Source organism: Chlorocebus sabaeus, chromosome 14, assembly GCF_047675955.1.
Source record: "Chlorocebus sabaeus isolate Y175 chromosome 14, mChlSab1.0.hap1, whole genome shotgun sequence".
Taxonomy (NCBI): domain Eukaryota; kingdom Metazoa; phylum Chordata; class Mammalia; order Primates; family Cercopithecidae; genus Chlorocebus; species Chlorocebus sabaeus.
Genome location: NC_132917.1, coordinates 93,492,153 through 93,513,330, shown reverse-complemented (window position 1 = coordinate 93,513,330; position 21,178 = coordinate 93,492,153).

Here is a 21,178-nt window from a genome sequence, read left to right as displayed (position 1 = left end):
CATATACTGCTGGTAGAATATAAGTTGGTTCAAGCACTTTTGACAACTATTAGACAGCATTTACTGAAGCTGAACAGTTGCATGCCTTATGACTCAGTTCCACTCCTAGGCACAGACTCAACAGAAATGCCTACATGTGGTCACCAAAAGGCATGTTCATAGTAGCATTATTCATGGTAGTCAAAAACTGAAAACAACCCGAATGTCCATTAAAAAAGAGTGGATGAATAAATCAAATGTATGGATAAAATTTACACAATGGAGCCCTATACAACAATGGAAAAGAAAGCACTACCACTGTCAACAATGTGGAGGAACCTCACAGGCAGAATATTAAGCAAAAGAAGCCAAGCTCAAAAGAATGAAACCATGCAGTTACATTTATACATAGTTTTAAAACACCCAAAAATTAATCTACTGTGAGAAAAGTCAGGATACTGGCTAACGTTGAAGGAAGTAATGCTTATGAGGAGGCATGAGGAAGCGTATTGAGTGCTTGCAATGTTCAATATCTGTATTTAGGTGGGATATAGACAAGCATGTTGATTCTGTAATAATTCATCATGGTGTGTGCACTGTTCATTGTGTATGTCAAAAGTTTTACCAAAGAAGGCATTTGGAAGGCAAGGCAAGAGAGGTCATCCAGAAACTGCCAGAAGAAGTGTACATAAAAAGCAGTCCAGGTGAGAGTGAGTCTGAGCAGAATCTGCAAGCAAAGTCAAAAAGCAAGACCGGATTACTCTCTTATCACATTTTCCAGGAATCAAGTGCTTTGTCTTGCTGAAATGGAGCAGCTGCTATTCTGAGTATGAGAGAGAGACATTTAGAAAGGCTGACTTGGTCCTCATGGAAAACTTTATCACACTTGCCTCCTCTCATAGTTTTGAACCATTTTCAATTCCTTCCTGATAGCACAAAAGGAAGAAATGTGCTTGTACAGAGCTGTCTGGGAAAAAAAAGTGTCTCTGAAGATGACCAGGGAACAATATTAGGCAGATTTCAGAAGGCAAGTGTGCAGTACTGGAAGTCCAGCACACAATTCTCCTGTATGTCAGAACTCATAGCTCCTTCAGCAGCACTGCTAACAAGCACAGTTGAGTGCATGCCACGTGTCAGGATGTGCTCTATGCCCTTGATATGTATTAACTTGTTTAATCCTCACAACAAGCCTATGAAGCGTAGTTTAGTGTCATCATTCCATTTGACAGATGAGGATATTAAAGTACAAAACTAGACACCTTGAAAAGCTCCCACTGCTAGTTAGTAGTGGAGCTGGCATTTGGCCTGTGCTCTCCACCTCTGCAAGATACCACCTCCTACTAACACAGACCCAGACTGCCTCTGCATATTACCAAAGGCAGCTTCTGCAAGACTGGGTTCATTTCTGGAGAAATATTCTTAGGGAATTCAAATCCAATGCACAAAATCCATGCACCTAGAAGGTAAAATGTGCCTTCCAGAGGAAAACACTGGGACGCTGTTTGATTCCAACCCAGAGATATCACATGGCTAATAAAAAGACTAACCTCAAATTTTTACAGAAATGACAACACAAAATTTCAACTATAAATGATGTTCTTTTCAAGAGGTCCACACGTGCTATGGAAAGTCTGATTCAATCCCAGGCTCAAGTCCTGCTCTTTATTCTATAAAACTGAATGACAATGGGCCCTAGCAAAAAGGTTTTCCCTTTAGTGACAATGTCTCAAGGGCACACTTGTCAGTCAAGGAAACCATCTGTATTGGGTTTCTAGCCATTACTCCAGGCAGTGCCTGTAGGATGGTGGCCTCCCAATGATGCCACAGCCCCTGGAAGTCACTTGGCACTCGCCTTCAGAAGCAGCACATCAGCACTTCAGGAGAGCTGTACCCTGAGCTGGAACTGCTGAGATCCTTCCCTCTGTCCTCCCTCCTCACTATCTGGAGTGTTCCAGAAGCAGGCTGACAGATGGGGGTTCCCGTGAGTATTCCTTGCTGCGTCTGAGGGCTGGAATGTGGGAGCACAGATGTACACTGGCCCAGTGATCCCATCCTAACGCACTGGACCCTGAACTGGTCCACGCTGGGAAGGTCTGCATTGAGGTATAGCATGGCTGCTTCTTTTGAACCACATCTTTATCATTTATGGGGATTTGTAAATATCAGCTTCCAATCTTGGCAAAGAAGTGAATGCACAATTTGGAATGTGTTATAGATCAGCTGGGTCACGGTTAACAAGCCCATTATTTTCTAGCACACAATCTATTCATGCCCCTCTCAAGTCATCCACAGTCCCCTCTCTGTTTACAACCGATGGAGTCAACTCCTTCAAAAACTATACCAATACCGCTGAGACTAAAAAGAAATAACAAATGGATAATGTGGTTGCTAAGTGTGTGGGCCTGTTGGTGCCGTGCCTAAGTGGAAGGATGCCGTTGCCTCAAGGATCGCCTTCCAGGGAAGGGAATACGGCTCTGCATACTTCTTTCCAGATCATTCTACAAAATTTCAGGTCTCATCCATTGCAATACAAACTTTTGTGTAAATGGAAAATGTTGTCCAAAAAATGCAAGCCAAGGACAAAATAATTGTTCCGGTTTCTAATAGTTCTATTAATCATGATATTTCACTCTGATGTTCATACTCCTACAGAGTTTCCATGCTCGTAATCTAGTTTAGAGCCCAACACCTTCCTCCCACACTGGAAAAACTCTAGCCCCCCACCCCCTTGAATCCTAAAAAAAGAAAAGGAAGGCAAGTTGCATTCTCACCCTTGGGCCTTCTGCCCACATCCTCTGTTCTGGTATTGGTGACCCAGGCACACATCAAGTTCTTGAGACAACTGCGGAATCACAGCCTGAGGGCTGAACAGCTGCTTGGCTGCCTGCGCTCAGTTTGGCTTCGAAGACCCTGCCTTAAAAACAGAGAGGTTGTGGATAGGGGAGCTCTGTGCAGGCCAACCCCAGCAGGGGAATAGAGAGCCCACCTGAGCCTCATCCCGCCTTCACTGATCACAGGCTGCAGGGCCTCAAAGAGGCTGGTCAGCATTTCTGAACTTCATTTTTCTCACCTGTAGCGCCAGGATCGTTAGATCTATTTACGGGGCTGTTGTGAGGTTTAAATAAATTCACACACCAAGCCTAGCTCAGTGACTAGCGCAGAGCACCAGTCATACATTTTAGTGTGTAGCCAAGAAATGGCATCAGATGGCTGTGCTGTGGGAAGAAGGCGCCTACCGGGTGATGCTTCTCCCTATTAACAAGCCTGCACAGCCCACCCTCAGCTGCCTCTCACCCACCAACCCCACCACCTCCAAAGAAAGAGACCAGAGCTCTGGTGTTTATTTCTGTTCGACGATAATGTTTCAGTGTTTCTCTGTCAATAAAGATGCAGGTAAAGGCCGGGCGCGGTGGCTCAAGCCTGTAATCCCAGCACTTTGGGAGGCCGAGACGGGCGGATCACAAGGTCAGGAGATCGAGACCATCCTGGCTAACACGGTGAAACCCCGTCTCTACTAAAAAATACAAAAAACTAGCCGGGCGAGGTGGCGGGCGCCTGTAGTCCCAGCTACTCCGGAGGCCGAGGCAGGAGAATGGCATGAACCCGGGAGGCGGAGCTTGCAGTGAGCTGAGATCCGGCCACTGCACTCCAGCCTGGGCGACAGAGCGAGACTCCGTCTCAAAAAAAAAAAAAAAAAAAAAAAGGTGCAGGTAATTCCTCAGCTTAATTAAAAGAAAATAATGCCCAGAACACACACAGATGTGCTCTCTGCTAATCCAGCCGCAACACCCTTGGTGACCGGCCTCAGACCACTCCACTCAATTTCTAGAACAGCCCACAGGCCACAGATGCTACTTCATGGTCAGTATCTGCTCTGTTTCCTCCTCTGCAGACACTGGCTGTCAGCCTTGGGTTTTTCATTCGTCATTGGGTTTTTCTCTGAAATATCACTCTTATTTATTTTGCCCCAACCTTTTGGTATGCACAAGTTTCATTTTTCAGAAAGGAAAGATAAGCAAGACAGTTAACCCGAGGGAACGGTTTTGAGATTTTTACCCACATCTGATCAATATATGTTACAAATCATAAAAACTTTAAAGGCTTTGTTCCAAAAGAGAGAAAAGAAAAAAGAAAATCCGAGAATGTAACTGGGGAGACTCTTAACAGAGTTTTGCAAGCCCCTCAGTCCCAGAGGGTCTTCAGTTGAAGAGTTTTACAGATTGTATTAAACATCAGATTTCTTTAACAAAAATTAAAAATAGAAAATAATTAAGATTAAAATTAAAAAAAAAAAACTCTACCCAAAATTTTCCCTTTCTTCTATTGATGCTTATTGACAATGCTATGGATAAATCACTCTCCCAAGAGTCTTGCTCTGGGAACGTATTATTTCCATTTTTCACCTTTTAAGTCACTGTCAATTGCTATGGTGTGTGCTGCTGGCATTACTAGTGTCCCCGCAATGGGCTTGATATTCTCAGCCCTGCCACAGCTAGGACACCCTGGGCCTGCCACCTCCATGAAGGCACTCAGAGTTCCGCATGGAGTAGCGAGTTCTGACCCAAACCTTCCTACACAGCCTCAAAGTACAACCATTCCCAGTTGGGTTTGTTTTTATTGTTGGTGAGGAGGTAGAATATGTGTGGGGGCAGAAAGGGGGTTCTGTTTTGGGGAAACACAAGACAAGGCAGAAAGCCAGTCAGAGAGGCAAACAGGAGAGCAGCCTCTTCTGCAACTATCACACTTGCAGCCCACCTTCCAGCTGCGGGGACACAGTATTGTCATCTGTTGAAAAGGCAAGACGATGTCTGGGTGTCCTTAACGGAGCTCTGTGAGGCCCTGGGCCTCAAGTAGGCTCTCCACTCTTCCGCTGGGGTCGGCGTGCAAAGGGAGTGTGCCTGCTCCTTGAGTGCCTCATCTTTCCACAGCAAAGGACCACATTCGTGGGTTTGTTCTTTGTGCTCTCTGCAAGGGTTAATCCAGGTAATGACTGAAAATGTCTTTGCCAAATACGTAAAACACAATCTCAGCCCCAAGACCAAATGGTTTCAATTCCCCTCCCGCTCAACATCCTCCCTCCTGCCTTCGTGATAACTCCAGGCGGACAAGCCGGGCAGGTTAGCAAGCGCCAGGACTCCGTCCTCCCACAGCTGACACACAGACCTGCTCTGCCTTTCTCAGGATAACCTTGCCGCGATTCTTACTTCTGTTCTGTGTCACCTTACTTGAAGCTTTCCTTATTTTATTACCAGCCAGAGGGCAAAGGTTTCTTTATGGAGTGCCCTCAGCCACTGCCGCTCCCGGGTGACAAGGTTATCCATTTCTGCTGGCCAGAAAGCAGCCACGACAGCCATGGCTAGCCCTGAGCCAGGGCAGAGAAGGATGTGGGACCGTTACGCAGGAAATCGGAGATTTCTCTCTCTCTCTCTTTCTGTGTGTGTGTGTGTGTGTCTAGTTTCTCTCTGTCTCTCTAGCTCTTGCTCCTTAAGCTTTCCAGGTGTCTTACACCATATCCATTCTGACCTTTCCCCTGGGGCTCAGTGTTAATAAAGTCACTTCCCAATAACGCTTTCATTCGGTGGACTCAGGCACAACCGGATTCTAACCCAGCTCCCGAGAGACCAGCTGAGACCCTAAAACAAGTCACTCAACCTCTGAGCCTCGATTTTCCCACCCGACAAATAAGGATGATACAGGTCCTACTTCCTGGGAGGGGGCAGTGAGACAGAGTGTGGAAAGTGTTAGTACAGGACCTGCCACGTAGTCAATGCTCAGTAACAGCTCCAGAGGTGCTGGCTGTGCTAGGACCATCGATGCTATGCACAGTGACAGCTGGGGGCAAAAAGATGCATGGAATCTGGTCGAATCTTTTCACTTTATAATGAGGAAACCAAGGCCCAGGAATTGGAAATGAGTTTCCCAAGGGTGCTCAGACACGTGTAGGCACAGCTGGGATTGGAAGTCGTACCTCCTCATGCCCCATGCTCTCCCTGTGACCAGGCTGCCTAAGGCCTGTCACTCTGCCTCACTTTCAACAGCTGGAGGTCTCATACCGAGGGTCTCAGCAGTGAGACTGCCCAGGAATACTCACGGGAACCCCCATCTGTCAGCCTGTTTCTGGAACACTCCAGATAGTGAAGCGGAAGGAAACCTGGTTCAACTCGGCATATACTTTATATCCAAGAGATACTTCTGATCACAATTACCAACCAAGCTTCTAAGATTGCAATATGGTAAAGTGTTTTCACAGCTCATTTCTTTTCCTGAGAAACAATGAGTATAATAAAGACAATTAAAATCAAGTTGATGGCTCAAGAAGAGCCATCAACTTTGGGAGGCCGAGGTGGGCGGACGGCTCAGGTTCAGGAGTTTGAGACCATCCTGGGCGACATGGTGAAACCCTATCTCTACAAAAAGAATACAAAAATTAGCCAGGCATGGTGGTGCATGCCTTGTAATCCCAGCTACTCGGGAGGTTGGGGTGGGAGGGTAATCTGAGCCCAGGAAGTTGAAGCTGAAGCAAGCCATGATTGCACCACTGCACTCCAGCCTGGGCAACAGAGCAAGACCCTCTTTCAAAAAATAAAAAATATAAAAAAAGAAAGGCCATCAGGTCAAACCCATGGGCTGTTCAGACTAGGATGTATCACTCACAGTCGTGGAGAGGAGGTGTTTGGAGAGGCCTTTCCTCTCAGAACCGAAAGATTAGTGGTTCTGACCACTAACCTTCAAGAGAGTGACCCCTAAAATGCCCATGTTTCCTCCATAGCTAATTAGGGCTCAGTCTTAGCATCAGCAACTATCCTTCTCATCAATTTTCAAACTATTTGGATTTTCAACCAAGACCTTCTCTCAAAACAGTAAATTCCAAGGCCAGGCACAGTGGCTCATGCCTGTAATCCCAGCACTTTGGGAGGCCAAGGCGGTTGGACCACATGAGGTCAGGAGTTCAAGACCAGCCTGGCCAACATGGTGAAACCTCGTCTCTACTAAAAATACAAAAATTAGCGGAGCATGGTGGCATGCACCTGTAATCCCAGCTACTCAGGAAGCTGAGGCAGGAGAATCTCTTGAGCCCAGGAGGTGGAGGCTGCAGTGAGCCAAGATTGTGCCACTGCACTCCAGCCTGGGCAACAGAGCAAGACTCTGATTCAAAAACAAAACAAAACAACAACAACAACAGTAAATTCCAAATGTTGACCAAGGTATCTGTCCTAGCCTTATGTGTTGAGAGCTTTAAGGACTGTCTGGGGTCTGTATCCACGGTGCGGCGTTTGTGTGTACCCCTCACCGCAGCATCACTGCCATCCTGAATCCTGCCATTTCTTGGTCTCCCATCAAGCCTTTCTCAGCCTTATCCACTGAATTTGGACAACAACCCTGAGAGGCAGGTCCTGTCAGTCCCCTCACCTTACTCAGGAAGCATATCAGGTTCTGAGAGGGCAGAGCCTCTCGCAGCAAGGAGAAGCCAGGATCTGAAGCCAGGACTCTGAGATGAGCAAAGTTGGGCTGTGATCTCATCAAAATACCTGTTTGTCTTTGCCCCTGGTTTCTGGCACAGAGCTTCACAAACCCTTCGCATTTCCTGAGTGATTCCAGTGTGCTTTGTTATTCAGAAACAGCCCCTTATATAACTCCCCTGAGTTTGCACGAAGGAGGTGGCCCTCGCATAGTTTCAAGGGAGAGGCTGGCCATGTCAGAAAGGCCAAGCATGTGATTAGAGAGTTGGAGATTTCAGCCCCACGCCCTGATCTCCAGGGAGCAGAGGGAGCTGAAAATTGAGTTCAATCACATGCCAAGGATTTCATCACGCATGCCTACTTAGCGAAACCCCAGACAAACACTGCAACAGTGAGGCTTGGGGGCTTCCAGGCTGGTGAACATAACTGATGCTCTGGGAGGATGCAGCACCCTGACTCCAGCGGGGCAGAAGCTCCTGCACCTGCCACTGTCCCCGCCCCCACCCCTGCCCCAGACCTGGCTGCCCTGCCTCTCTCCACCTGGCTGCTCATTTGTATCCATTATATTAAAGCTGTAATTGTAACCTGTAGCACATTCCTGAGCGCTGTGAGTCATTCAAGCAAATCATCCAGCCAGAATGGAGGTCATGGGAACCCTCAAATTTGTAGCCAAGTCAGACAGAAGTGTGAGTAGCCTGGAGACCCGGGACTTACAACTGGTGCCTGAAGTGAGGGCAATCTTGTCAAGCCCCTTCACCTGTGGGGTCTGCGCCAACTCTGGGTAGTTAACATCAGAATTGAACTGAGGTGTGGGACACCCAGTTGGTGCCAGAGAATCCGTGCCGGATGGACATGCCCTTCACCCCTCCCAGGCCCTAGAAGGAGCCTCGCCTTTCTTCCTCACCAGCTTCTCCCTGATCACATGCCCGTCTTTTGATGCAATCAGTAACAATAACCACACACTTTCTCCAGCTCAGAGGCTTCCTGATTGTGTTTCACATGGTACCGGATTGTTAATAGATCAATCCTCATCAAGAGGGGTTGAAACCTCGTAATTTTAATACTGAGGGGCAGATAATCTAGCCTGCAGCGGGTTGAAAATACATGATGAGAAACTCAAAATGCACTTCTCTCTCCTTCCCCTAAATAAAGGGTTCACACAGCCAGCATAAGGCATCATGCTCAAATGGAAATATTTTGAAACACAATTCCGAAAAGCCAATCATCAATAATATATGGGGCAGAACACGTGGGAACCCCCTTAGCAGTATGTGCCGGACCAACAGTGCTAGTATGATCGTTTCACAAAGGTTTAATAGACCACCTTATAAGGTAAGCATACTTAGGCAATTGATTTGGGACTCAAAGGGCCTACTCTCCTTTTTTTTTATTTATTTATTTTTTTTCTCGAGAGTCTTGCTCTGTCACCCAGGCTGGACTGCAGTGGCACAACTGTGCCTCACTGCAGCCTCAAACTCTTGGGCTCAAGCGATCCTCCCACCTCAGCCTCCCAAAGCACTGGGATTACAGTCGTGAGCCACCACACCAGGCCCATTTTGAAAGTTAAGTTTGCCCTAGATGATTCCCTCCTATGCTCACTGATGTTACCCACACATTGTTGATATGGTCGACAGGTCCTTTCAATAAAGTTTCCCTTTCTTGCATTAAAACGGAGACCAGTAATGGGGGATTTTATGTTCTTTCCACAAATTCACTGGGAAAACATACAGTTTTATTTAAGACCATTTTTCCTTTTGAAACCCAGCATGTGATTCCCTAGCTTGTTCTCCTAACTCAACACATAAAATTCCCCATGTCCCAAATGTTCCCTTGACCTCCTCAATGAAAGTGAACTGAAGGCTCCTCCAACAATAATACTACATTACACATTTTCATTTCCAAATTACTTTCACACACATTACCCTGTCTCATTTTTTTTCCAGAGCAGAAAAGCTATTGCCATCTTCCTTTTTAAATGTAAGAAGACCAAAGCCTCAAAACTAATGGCAAGCATGTATTCAACATTTCTTCTGCATGGGCCTAAGTCAGTTCCATATATTTCCCCATTGATCCTTTCAGCACCCTATGAGACCAGTGCTATTAGTGGCCCAGTTTACAGAGGAGGAAACTGGATTCAAAGAAGGCAAAGAGATTACTTAGGGCCATACAGAGAGTGAGTGGCAGAGCCAACTTCTTACTCCTGAGTATACAAGGCCACCTCTGTGGGTTCCCTGCCTGGGTCTTCTTACCACCGGGTGCCTGTCTAGGGTGTAAGCATCCAGGCTAGCCCCACCAGGCCTTGTTCCCCTGGGATAATCCAATAGATCTTGACCCAGTGGCATGAGGGCACATGTGCCCTGTCTCTTTCAGCTTCTTCCTCCCCCAATCCCTTCCTACTAATATTCTCGCTTATGAAGTTGATGGAGTCAAAGTCAATGGACAGAAAACCCACACATCTACTCACTCCTCAGACCCCTAGCACCTCCTGCATCTCAAATCTCTCTCCTGCTTTCACGCCCACTCCCTTCTCCTGGGTCTCCCGCCGCGAGGATGATTCCTTCCCAGCCTCCTTCCCTGGCACCTCCTGTGCCCTGAGGTGCAGTCGTTCTCCAGCCCTCAACACTCAGTGCCACACCCCTGCCATCCCTTCAACCACTCCCTCCATGTGGAGGTTTCCAGAGGGTAGAGTTAAGGCCTTCAATTTGTCATATGTTCGCCTAATTACTGGAAGCATAGTATGGGTGAAATAAACATTCGTTTAATTGAATCATAAACCTAGAAATAGAAGTAACTAATGGTTTACATGAGTAAGGCATGGAAACCACTAATGATAGAAGAGTCAGACAGATTGAACTTGCTTCTACTCACTTAATTCTCACCAAAATGCTACAGTAGATGACATTCTTGTTCTCATTTTGCACTTGAGAGAGACGAGTTTTAGAGCGGTCAGGTGGGTTTCCCAAGATGGCATAACTAGTAAATAGCACAGCCATGACTCCAGTCGCAGACCTTGCCTGGTCTGCACCAGTAGCTGACTAAGCGGCAATAGCCATTATCCCCACCCTGCCAGTCTCCCAGGGCTCTTCTATAAAATAAGGGAATTGAGGTGGTGATCTCCAAGGCCTGTCTCAACTCAGAAACCCTGCAGTCCTCTCTAGAGTTCTGTCAGTGGCATGCATTCTACAAAAAAAAAAAAAAAAAAAAAAAAATCACAGGGCCGGAGACTCAGATTTTGTCAGTAGATGTGATTCACACTGCACTTCCTGGCAATGCATAGAACCTCTGCAAAGCCCTGGACAGAGATGATTTTCACTGTAATTTGGGAAGGGTGCCTGAAGAAGGGATGAAGAGGGAGAGAAAAACATCTCTTTTCAAAGATAATAATGCCTAAGCCTCGCTTTATTTCATTTGTGAAAATCATTATATATTTTTGGCCTGAGAGCAACATCTGAGGCTTAAACCAGGACCAGCTTTGAATTGCAGACACAAGCTGCTGGATGGGACTTGTGCTGTGCACCCATCCCCCAAATCCAGGCTGTGATAAGGCCCCAAGCTACCGGCCCTCCTGCCCTCTGGCTTCCTTTCTTGGGTTCCTCTTGCCCCAGGAAACCCCTTCTTGCCCTGTCCAGAGCTTCTTCCTTTCCTCACATCCCAGGCAGACTGTGGGTGCCAGGAGCCCCCAGTAGGACCCAGGCCCTCTCCCCACCAGTGCCTGGCTCTCCTTCCTGTCGGCTCTGGCACCTAGAGAGCCCATGTCGCTCATATGGCTACCTCCTGCAGCTCCAAGACATGCCAGGTCCCAGGTTCCTTAGGAAGCAAAGGGTGGACTCTGTTTTGCATTTTTGCATTTTTCTCCTGCAGAACAGCACCCGGGCAGTTAGACCATTGCTCACAGCCTGACACTCAGCTTCTGAGTCAACCCAGAACCTGCCAGAGAAGGTGAAACCGAGAGGCCAAACCAGGAACCTCTATGAATCTCAGCCAGGAACGGAGCAAACCACAGACTCTCCTAGAACCAGCAGCAAGGGCAGGGCAGCCACCTTGGAGGCCAGCTCAGCTATGCTTTGACTCCACATTCATCCCCAAGGAAACAAGGCTTCTGTAGGCAGCACTAAGGACAAGGATCCCCAGGGCCCTTCGCAAATTCTACATCAGTGGGACAGGCAGGAATTGGCTTCTTTCGAACATCAATAGGGTTAAGCATGGTCTGGAAAACAGACAGGGGTGAAGGGTTCCAACCCCGCCACTTCTGCTGCTCTGTGATCCTAGAGTCTCATCTGTGACGTTTGTCAAATTATTTGTTCAAAGGGTCGTTATGAAGACTCAATGAGATAATATATCTGCAGCTCAAGATAGCTGTTATTATCTCCATTACAATTGTTCAGGGGCTCTTTGCTTGGATTTTAGTTCCACAAACGTGCATGTTTACTGAGTGACAGCACCCTTGTGAGAATGCTGCCTCAGAACACCGCATTACGGGCGCAGTGGCTCAAGCCTGTAATCCCAGCACTTTGGGAGGCCAAGACGGGCAGATCACGAGGTCAGGAGATCGAGACCATCCTGGCTAACACGGTAAAACCCCGTCTCTACTAAAAAGTACAAAAAACTAGCCGCGCGAGGTGGTGGGCGCCTGTAGTCCCAGCTACTCGGGAGGCTGAGACAGGAGAATGGCGGGAACCCGGGAGGCGGAGCTTGCAGTGAGCCGAGATCCCGCCACTGCACTCCAGCCTGGGCGACAGAGCGAGACTCCGTCTCAAAAAAAAAAAAAAAAAAAAAGAAAGAACACGGCATTAAGTGATTCCAAATGCCGTCTCCCTCTGCTGGCTCTTTCCACCCTTCCAAAGTGTAGTCTCCACACTCCACATCATTGTTGGTGGTCGCGGCTCTTATGAAGGCCAAACACAGAGCAGGAGGAACTAGACAGATGACATCCATCACTCCCTAGGGTCCCATGCGCTGGGCAGGACGTAATCCATCTCGATTTTTCCATCAGCGTCCTAAGGACTGAAATTGTGATCTTTCACTAATGGTAGCCAAGCAGTACCTGGACCCATGCTTACTTCAAGACAGTATCTCCTATTTCTGAAGATTCCTTTAGGCTATATTTCTTTTCTTAGTAGAAGTGGGAGTTCCAACTCACCAGAAAAATACGCTTTATGTTTTGGCGCATAAAATGCCTTGAGGTCTGGATTTTCCACTATACTTTTTTAAAGTGAGAATCTGCTCTGGCCAAGTTCTCCTCCTTAAAGGCATCTGACCAAATTTATGTCCCCAAAAGTTTGGCTCTGAGACGAGCATGAAGAAAAATAGATTCAGCACAAAGGATCTGGAAAAGACAGGCCAAGGGTTGGCACACTCTTCCAGGGCCTGGGGAGGTGGAGGCACGAGGCTGCAGACCCTCCCTTCCCCTAAACTGCAGATGATCTTCTGTCATCTGCTTCTTTCGCTGCATTTTTTTTTTTTTTTGAGCTTTGAGTAGTTTTGAGTAAGAATATTAAAAACACACACACACATACTCATTTTGAAATTCCAAGCCCAATTCATTTCTCTCATTTCACAGGTAATAAACGGGTGGCTGGGGAAGGAATGATTGATTAGCATTGGTCATGCTTAAAATCCAGGTCCCCTCACCTCACTACCAGTGATCTGACCACAAACTGCTTCCTGGCCCCAGGAAAGGGGCCTTGAACTTCCCAGCCCACCAGAACCATCTCAAACCAGGGCTCTTCCCCAACAGATTCTCAAAACTATGCCAATGGAGGGAAAACGGTTCTTTGCTAAATAAGTCTTCTTTAGCCATAGATATTCCAATATTTTTTTCTGTATGTTCACTTGGAGACTGGAAATCCTTTACCGGATAGAACAGATAAAGCAAACTGGCTATCTGGAGACCAGATACTGTTCCCAAATGTGTTTGTTTGACCTCATGGCATTATAATTTTTATTAATGCAAAGAGTTATTGACATTTAAAAATGAGGCATTTTTGCATTTATAAAGTTTAGATTCCAGCTTCTCTTGGAAAAAAGACGATCAGAAAATCTGGCAACAATAGGCCCAACTTTTCTCATGGCAAAATCTGGCTGGACCTCAGTGCTTTGTTCCATTGAGATGGGCATGTGTTCCACATTCCCTGCAGCCCCCACTCCCCTCTACCTCACAGCTGGCCCTCTGTGCCCAGCACCACCTGCCCACCAGCAGGCATGTCAGCTCACACCCCAGAAGTCTACCTTGGAGCCTGGATCTCTCATAACACACCCCTCTCCTGCCTCAGGTTCCCCATTCCTACCCCTACTCCCATCTAGTTGCCCCTCAGAGCAGAAAAGAGAAGCAAACTTCAGCTAGCTTCTGGAACATTGGAAAAGCCAACCTGACCTCACGGTGTCCCCACATCTGACATAGTCGGGCAAAGAAATCTTTGCTGAGTAAATAAATGAAGCAAGTGTCATTAGTACTGGACCTGTTTGTACATCTCAGGCCTGTTTCGGTGCTGGATTTATCAAAGCATGATATGTATCTAGTGAAAGTATTAATATGTCTTCTTCCCCAGAGAGTAAAATCTAAAGGGACAGAATTACCCAATAATGCTCTCCGACACTTCTGATCCGAAAAAGACAAAACTCATGCCATTGCCTGCAAAGATGAGGTGGGCGAGAAATAAATGTGGAAACAGAAGTCTCCCAGGAGAGCCCGCCTGGCCCTGGCATCAGGTGGAGCGACCCGGCAGGGGCTGCAGGCTGGTGGGGAATGCCTGTCCTCACACTGAGCCCTGCAAAACTCTCACAGCCTCCTCTACTGCTCTTCCTAAACTTAGACTAACCCATCTCATCCTTAATGTGCCTTGGAAATAAAAAGAATATTTGACTCTGCTGCCTTCAAGTTTCTCTCCCCCTTTCACTTCCTTCCAGCTTCCTTCTGTGAAGCCAGCCCAGGAGTGTGGAGCTCGGCCTCTCCCCATGGCACCCAAGGTGACCCTGCCCTCTAATGAAACAAATCTGCGGTGCTTCCCCCTTCACTGTGCACCCTCCTCAGACAGCACATTTACATCTTCACAAATGCTCCCCATGTACAAGTGGGAGAAAGTGTGATGAAGCACTGTGCAGGCAGGGTTTTAAAGGACTCTTTAAGGTCTGGAACTCTTTCTTCAGGTGGAATTTTATGAGAAACTGCAATATGAGAAACAAATCATGAGGCATGCCCCAGACTGAAGAGGGTTTCACAAGTGTAATCTGAAAACCTCTGCTCCGAGTGTGGCCCACATGTGGGATGAGGCTGGTGAGGATGCTGCTGGTGGTGGTGATGGAGATTATGATGGAGGTGATGGTAGTGGTTGTGATGGCAACAGAGGTGGTGATGATCATTGCGGTGGTGGTGAGTGACTGTAGCAGAGATGATGATGGTGATGGCGAGGTTGGGACTGAGGTAAAGGTGACAGTGGTGACAGTGGTGTTAGTGGTAGTGGTGGTGGTGGTAGTGGTGATAGTGGTAGTGGTGGTAGTGATGGTGATGGCAGTGATCTTGGTGGTGGTGGTAGTGATAGTAGTAATGTTACGCTGATGGTGTTGGTGGTGGTGATGGAGGTGATGGTAATGTTGATATAGGTGATGGTGCTGATGATGGTAACAGTAGTGGTGATGACCATTGATGGTGATATAATTGTAATGATGGTGGTGATGGTGATGTGGTAGTACTGGTAGCAGTGGCCATGATGGTGCTGTCAGTATTCATGGTAGTGGTGATGGTGGTGTCATTGGTAGTGACAGCAGTAACAGTGATATTAGTAGTCATGGTGGTAGTGACGGTGGTAGTGACGGTGGTGTTAGTGGTAGTGCTGGCAGTACTGGTGATAGTGGCAGCAGTGGTGGTGACAGCAGCTTTAGCAGTACCAGTGGTGATGATGGTGGAGCTGATGGTGGTGGTGATGGTGGTGGTGGTGGTGGTTATAATGGTAACAGTATTAGGTATAGACAAGATTCTATTGAAACAAAGGTTTATTAAAATGTTATTAATTTCAGGCACTATGGTAAAGAAAATAAAAAAGTAAACCCTTTTTTTGCAAAGCATCTGTATTGGTCCATTTTCACACTGCTGATAAAGACATACCCAAGACTGGGCAATTTACAAAAGAAAGAGATTTAATTGGACTTATGGGTTCCACATGGCAGGGGAAGCCTCACAATCATGGCAGAAGACAAGGAGGAGCAAGTCACGTCTTACATGAATGGCAGCAGGCAAATGGAGAAACTGTGCAGGGAAACTCCTGTTTTTAAACCATCAGATCTCGTGAGACCCATTCACTCTCACGAGAACAGCACAGGAAAGACCCACCCTCGTAATTCAATCATCTACCACCAGGTCCCTCCCACAACAGTGGGATTTATGGGAGCTGCACGATAAGATCTGGGTGGGGACAGAGAGCCAAACCACATCAGCATCAGCTTCTAATCCTTTTCTATTTCTCACTGGTATACATATTACAGGCAAAGGCACACAGTAGGTACTAAATAAATGTAATTTAATTTGCCATTTTTATGTCTTAAAAGAAACAGCTGATCCAGGGAATTCTGTTAAGATATCCCTAAGCCTAACAGGATAAAATTAGGAGGTGATAAGAAAACTTGCTGAAAAGGTATAAAGGTACTTCAAAATGAAAGGAAAAGAGAGCAGAGGAGAGGGGACAAGGAAACCTCTTAAAATCAGGGAGGTGGATACCGCCCTATCCAGGAAGAAAAAGGAAGTAAGAAAAACATGGAGTGCGGAGCCCCTTGCTGACTCTTAACAGTCTTGCAGGGCAGGTTCTGCGACCTGCATTCCACAGAGGAGAAGCAAGGCTCATATAGGCAGAGGCCAAGGCGCTGCAGAAGTCACAGCCCCAGGCCCACGGGGTGCCAGCCTGCCCAGCTGTCTCCACTACCAGCTCTAGACCATCTGCCTGAGGAACCAAGGAATTCCATGGAACAACCCTTTTGGAAGCGCATGAAGCCCTGAGGACTTTAGCATAAGACTTTAGCTGTAGTATCCAATGTGGTCCTGTTGATGGCATTCATGAAATATGTCTGACAGCGGCTGTTTCTCTTCAGATTTTTGAAACTTCATCATCCAGTTTTGAGGTAGGCAGTGGGACTTGACTCTGAAGGCAGGGCTCGGATTCCAGACCAGATTAAAGACTGGCTGAGACAGGGAAGAGACTAAACACCTCTCCACAAGACACGCCCACCACTGCCATGTCAGTTTACCATTGCCATGGCAACACCTGGAAGTTATCATTCCTTTCCAGGTCAATAACCTGGAAGTTGCCACCCTTTTTCTAGACATTTCTGCATAATCCTCCCCTTAATTTGCATATAATTAAAAGTGGATCGAAATATGACTGCTGAACTGCCCCTGAGCTGCTACTCTAGGCACACTGCCTATGGGTAGCCGTGCTCTGCAAGGAGCAGTCCCTCTGCTGCTGCTGTGTACTACCGCTTCAATAAAAGTTGCTAACTAACACCTCCAGCTCACATATGAATTCTTTCCTGGGTGACACCAAGAACCCTCCTGGCCCAACTTGGAGCCTTGCTTGCCCTACATCTGCCTTAGGTTTTCACTCCAAATGGATTGTGGCTAAGACACCAAGTGTATCATTATGTTCTATTGCAAATCTGAGGCTACGCAAAGAAACAGTAAATACGTGTACATGTGCATGTACGCATGTGCGTGTACGTGTATGTGTGATTATTCTGAGGTATTGGCTCACACATTATGGAACCTGAGAAACTCCATAATCTGCCATCAACAAGCTGGAGAACCAGAGAAGCCAGTGGTATAATTCAGACTGAGTCCCAAGGCCTAAGAACCCAGAGAGCTAATGATATACATCCCAGACCAAGGGGTGGAGAAAATGAGCTGAGATGCCCCAGCTAAAGTGGTGAGGTAGGAAAAGAGGCAAGTTCCTCCTTCCTCTGCCTTGTGTTCTGTTCAGGCCCGCAGTGGATTGAATGACACCACCCACACTGGGGAGGGAGGTCTCCCTGAGAGAGTCACTGATTCAAATACCAACCTCATCCTGAAACACCCCACAGACACATCCAGGAGTGTCCCGTGACCCACACAACCATGTAAAACTAACCATCGTGACAACAAAGAACCAAACTTGCATGAATGGAGTAGACCAAGTGCATGGCCAGGCAGCACTGGTGGAATCCCTGTGCCCGCTTTTGACATTGCTGAGTTTCTTACTGGCCTGCTCCAAGCTGCACACTTGATTACAGAGCATGACCAAAAACAAACACAACAAAATACATTTATTCATCCCCTAAGTCACCTCCAGCCACTAAGTCACATAACACAGGTAACCTAGGACAGGTGCTCCCCGCCATTGAAGGCCCTGCTCTCCCACCCGACTTACTGGATTTTTGTGATTCAGAAAAGCAAAAGTGAAATATTTGATTTTTCTGTTTACTTTGCATTTATTTGCCATGGAATAAAGGCAACACATACATATTGATGACAGTTTGGAAAAATTAAAACTTATTTTCAGAAAACATGGAAAAAAGTCATCCCTAATCTGACCATCAGTAAACAAGCCCAGTTAACATCTTGGCATTCCCGCCCTTTTTGAGGGTATGTGGGCTTGATGAGGGGTATGAGGAGAGTTGCATTTTTTTTTTCATAATCAAGCTCAACTTCTCTAAATCAATTTTGATTTTTTATTTAAACTCCATTCACAAGCATTTCTAAACCATTAAATATAAAATAGTACCCATCCATTTAGTCTGTTACAACTTTGTGTGGAGCACCTACTAGTTGTCAGGCACCGGCTGGGGACACAGAGGTAAACAAGAGAGAGAAGTCCCACCCGTACGTCTAGAGGTGAAGGTGGGCATTAAACACTCACCATAAACCACGGGAGGGCTGAGTCGGGGAGCCAAGAACACACAGAGGGCAAATGTCCTGCGTGCGCGGCTGCTGGTCACCCTCTGTCAGGTCAGCCTTTCAAATGCACTGTGCCCACTCTGCATGTGACATGCTGCCTTGGTTTTAGAGCAAATGGAGATTTAAGTGTATTTAGTTATGAGAACTTGCAAGGCAGTTTTAAAACACCCTCTTGTGGTAACAGAAGGGGATCGAAGATATCTCCAGAGTTTTGGTCAACAGATCAAGCCACTGAAAAACCACCACGAGCCCCACAAAAATGCCTCCTGCTGCATCACCACTTTCCTTCAGCTCAAAGGCTGTGGCCAGAGGAGGGGTCTTGGGGTGTGGGTCCTCCCTGGGAGGGACAGCCCATATGAGGCTGCAGCAGGGCCTTCAGGTCATGTCCACCTCCAGCACAGCAGGCCATTGAGGTGACTGTCAAGAAATGCTCTGTGACTTGACGGACACTGATATTTGTGAACACGGAGCACCCAGGAAATATGGTCTGGCTTCAGTGCAGCCTCAATTCTGACCTTTCATCCTCAACAACACAGCTTCAGAGAGGCGGGCCTGCCTGTGTGGCATGAATAATAGTATATGATAAAGCAGATACTGTACCCTGGGCTGACATTGCAGGCCAGGCCCTGTGCTGAGAACTAAACATTTTCCGAAGAGATCTAATTTAACAGGAGCAAAGGTGGCTAGCAGACCTATGGGGGCAGCTTCTCTAATCCACCTTTTCACACCCCAAAAGGTAAACAGCTATGCATTAGTACAACTTAACCCAACAGCTAACTGGGACAGCGTGCCCAGAGTACCTCTATTTTTTAAAAATTGTGCGTGTCAATAATTTTAAGTAAAGCTGACATTTTTAAATTAATTTTTTAAATTTGTTTTTCATTTCAATTGCTCTAAACCAGGCATGGGCCTGGGCATGGAATGAGCGTTTCGCATTTATAGATGAGTCTGAACTCGACACAGGGATCTATAAATAAACTCTTTAAACTGGAGGTCCCAGCCACCTGCACAACGCAGCTGTGGCCTTATGCACAGACACTAACCCCAGCCCCCAGCTCCCAGCCCCCACCTCTTGGCAGCTAACAGCCAACATCGTCTTCCTGGGGAAGAGACTTAGGACGCATTGGAAGATCTCCATAAGGCAGGGCACGGGGAGAAACTTGGCTAAAGAAAGCAGCAGTGGTGATACTGGCGATGACGAGGGCAGGCAGGTTATCCCTCTCCTCCACAGTGTGACTCTCAGGCCTGCTATGGACGGAGGGAAGGGGCCACCTGCCTGCCAGTCAGAGTGGCTCGCCTTGCTGACCTTCAGTGCTGGCCCTTGTGTCAGCTGTAGGAGAGAATTACTCTGCCTGGGCTGGAAGATACCATTCTCTTCTCCACGGACTCATTTGTGAAGCAGAGTGTAATATGTGGCAGCTATTCCTTCCTCTTTTTTTAATTCATGGAATAACCGTCATGTTTCAAAATGTTCCAAGACCTAGACATGCCATGGAGAAGTGAAGGGTGGGGGCCCATGAGTGTCTCTTATTCAAATAAGAATACAGAGCCGAGATATTTGAGCGTAAGTAAATTAAAACTTGAGGACAGCCCCGAATAACAAGAGTGGGATGATCAGTGAAAGACACCCAAGAGGAAGGAAACCAAAGTCAATACGAGAAGAGCTGGCCCTGGCCTGACCTCCCCGTGGTAACGGTCAAATGCTCCCTGGGTTGGTGACATCAAACCTTCACCATCCCCTCGCCAACCTGTCCCTCACACGATTGCAACGCAGGCTGGAGGGAGGGGTGACAGGGCAAGAAAGGAGAGGCCCAGCTGCCTCCACTCTCAGTTCAGGGCCACTAGAAGGCTTCTGCCCTGGCAGGCAAGTCCCCGCCCCCACCAAAAAAAAAAAAAATGGCAGTGAGCCTCAGTTTACCCAGGAAACTCTTTGGCATCAGGCCCTCCCCACCTCCTCTGACCAACTGGCACCTCTGCCTGGAGGAATCGGCATGGTCCTAGGTGAGGAGGCACAGGAATCAGACTTGGCACCTGGATGGCGACCCCCTTCTCTCTTGGGGACCTGTCCTTTGTGGGAGGCCTTTGCGGAGTGGGATAGCCCCAACTTCCCAGAAGGGAAAAAAAACTTTTGTAAAAGTGAGAAACATAAAAACAACTGAGACACACATGAAAGGAAGCTGTAAATTATGAAAAATCTGGTGGTTCTATTTCATTCTGCAACAGTTTAAACACTGCAAGATAAAAAAGATCAAGATAAAAATAGAAACCTACTGTTACCATGTCTAAGCAAATTATGCCATTCCACCCCCAGCCCTGCAAACATTCTAGGTATGCTCTGCTGGAGGTCACAAACCCAAACGCAGGCAGGGGCTGGTGGTTCAAGGGACAAATACAGAGGCCTGGCAGTCCCAGAGACCCCTGCCCCATGTGCCAGGGGCAGCCACCACTCACCTCTCGTCCACTTGCAAATTTCCAAGAGAGGCAGGAGACCCAGATTTTAAATCTCCTGCTTTGAAATATTAACAACTAACTTTTTCCAGCATTTAAACACTGCTGGCCAAATAGAACACATCTAGAGGCAGATTTGTCCAGCAGCTCCTCTCTTTCCCCGTTTGCACCCTGTATTCTAAACCTCTGTGCTATTTCTAGTTGAGGTCAGATAATTTTGTTTTTCTAAGAATCACGCTTGGCTCTGGTACACTTCTGGCAGAGCCATACGTTGGCATCACTTTTTGGGGGAGGACAGTTTGGCAGCATTTATCAAAATCTGAAATATCTTTCTATCCGTCCATCTCACTCCTGGAAATCTATGCTAAAGACACAC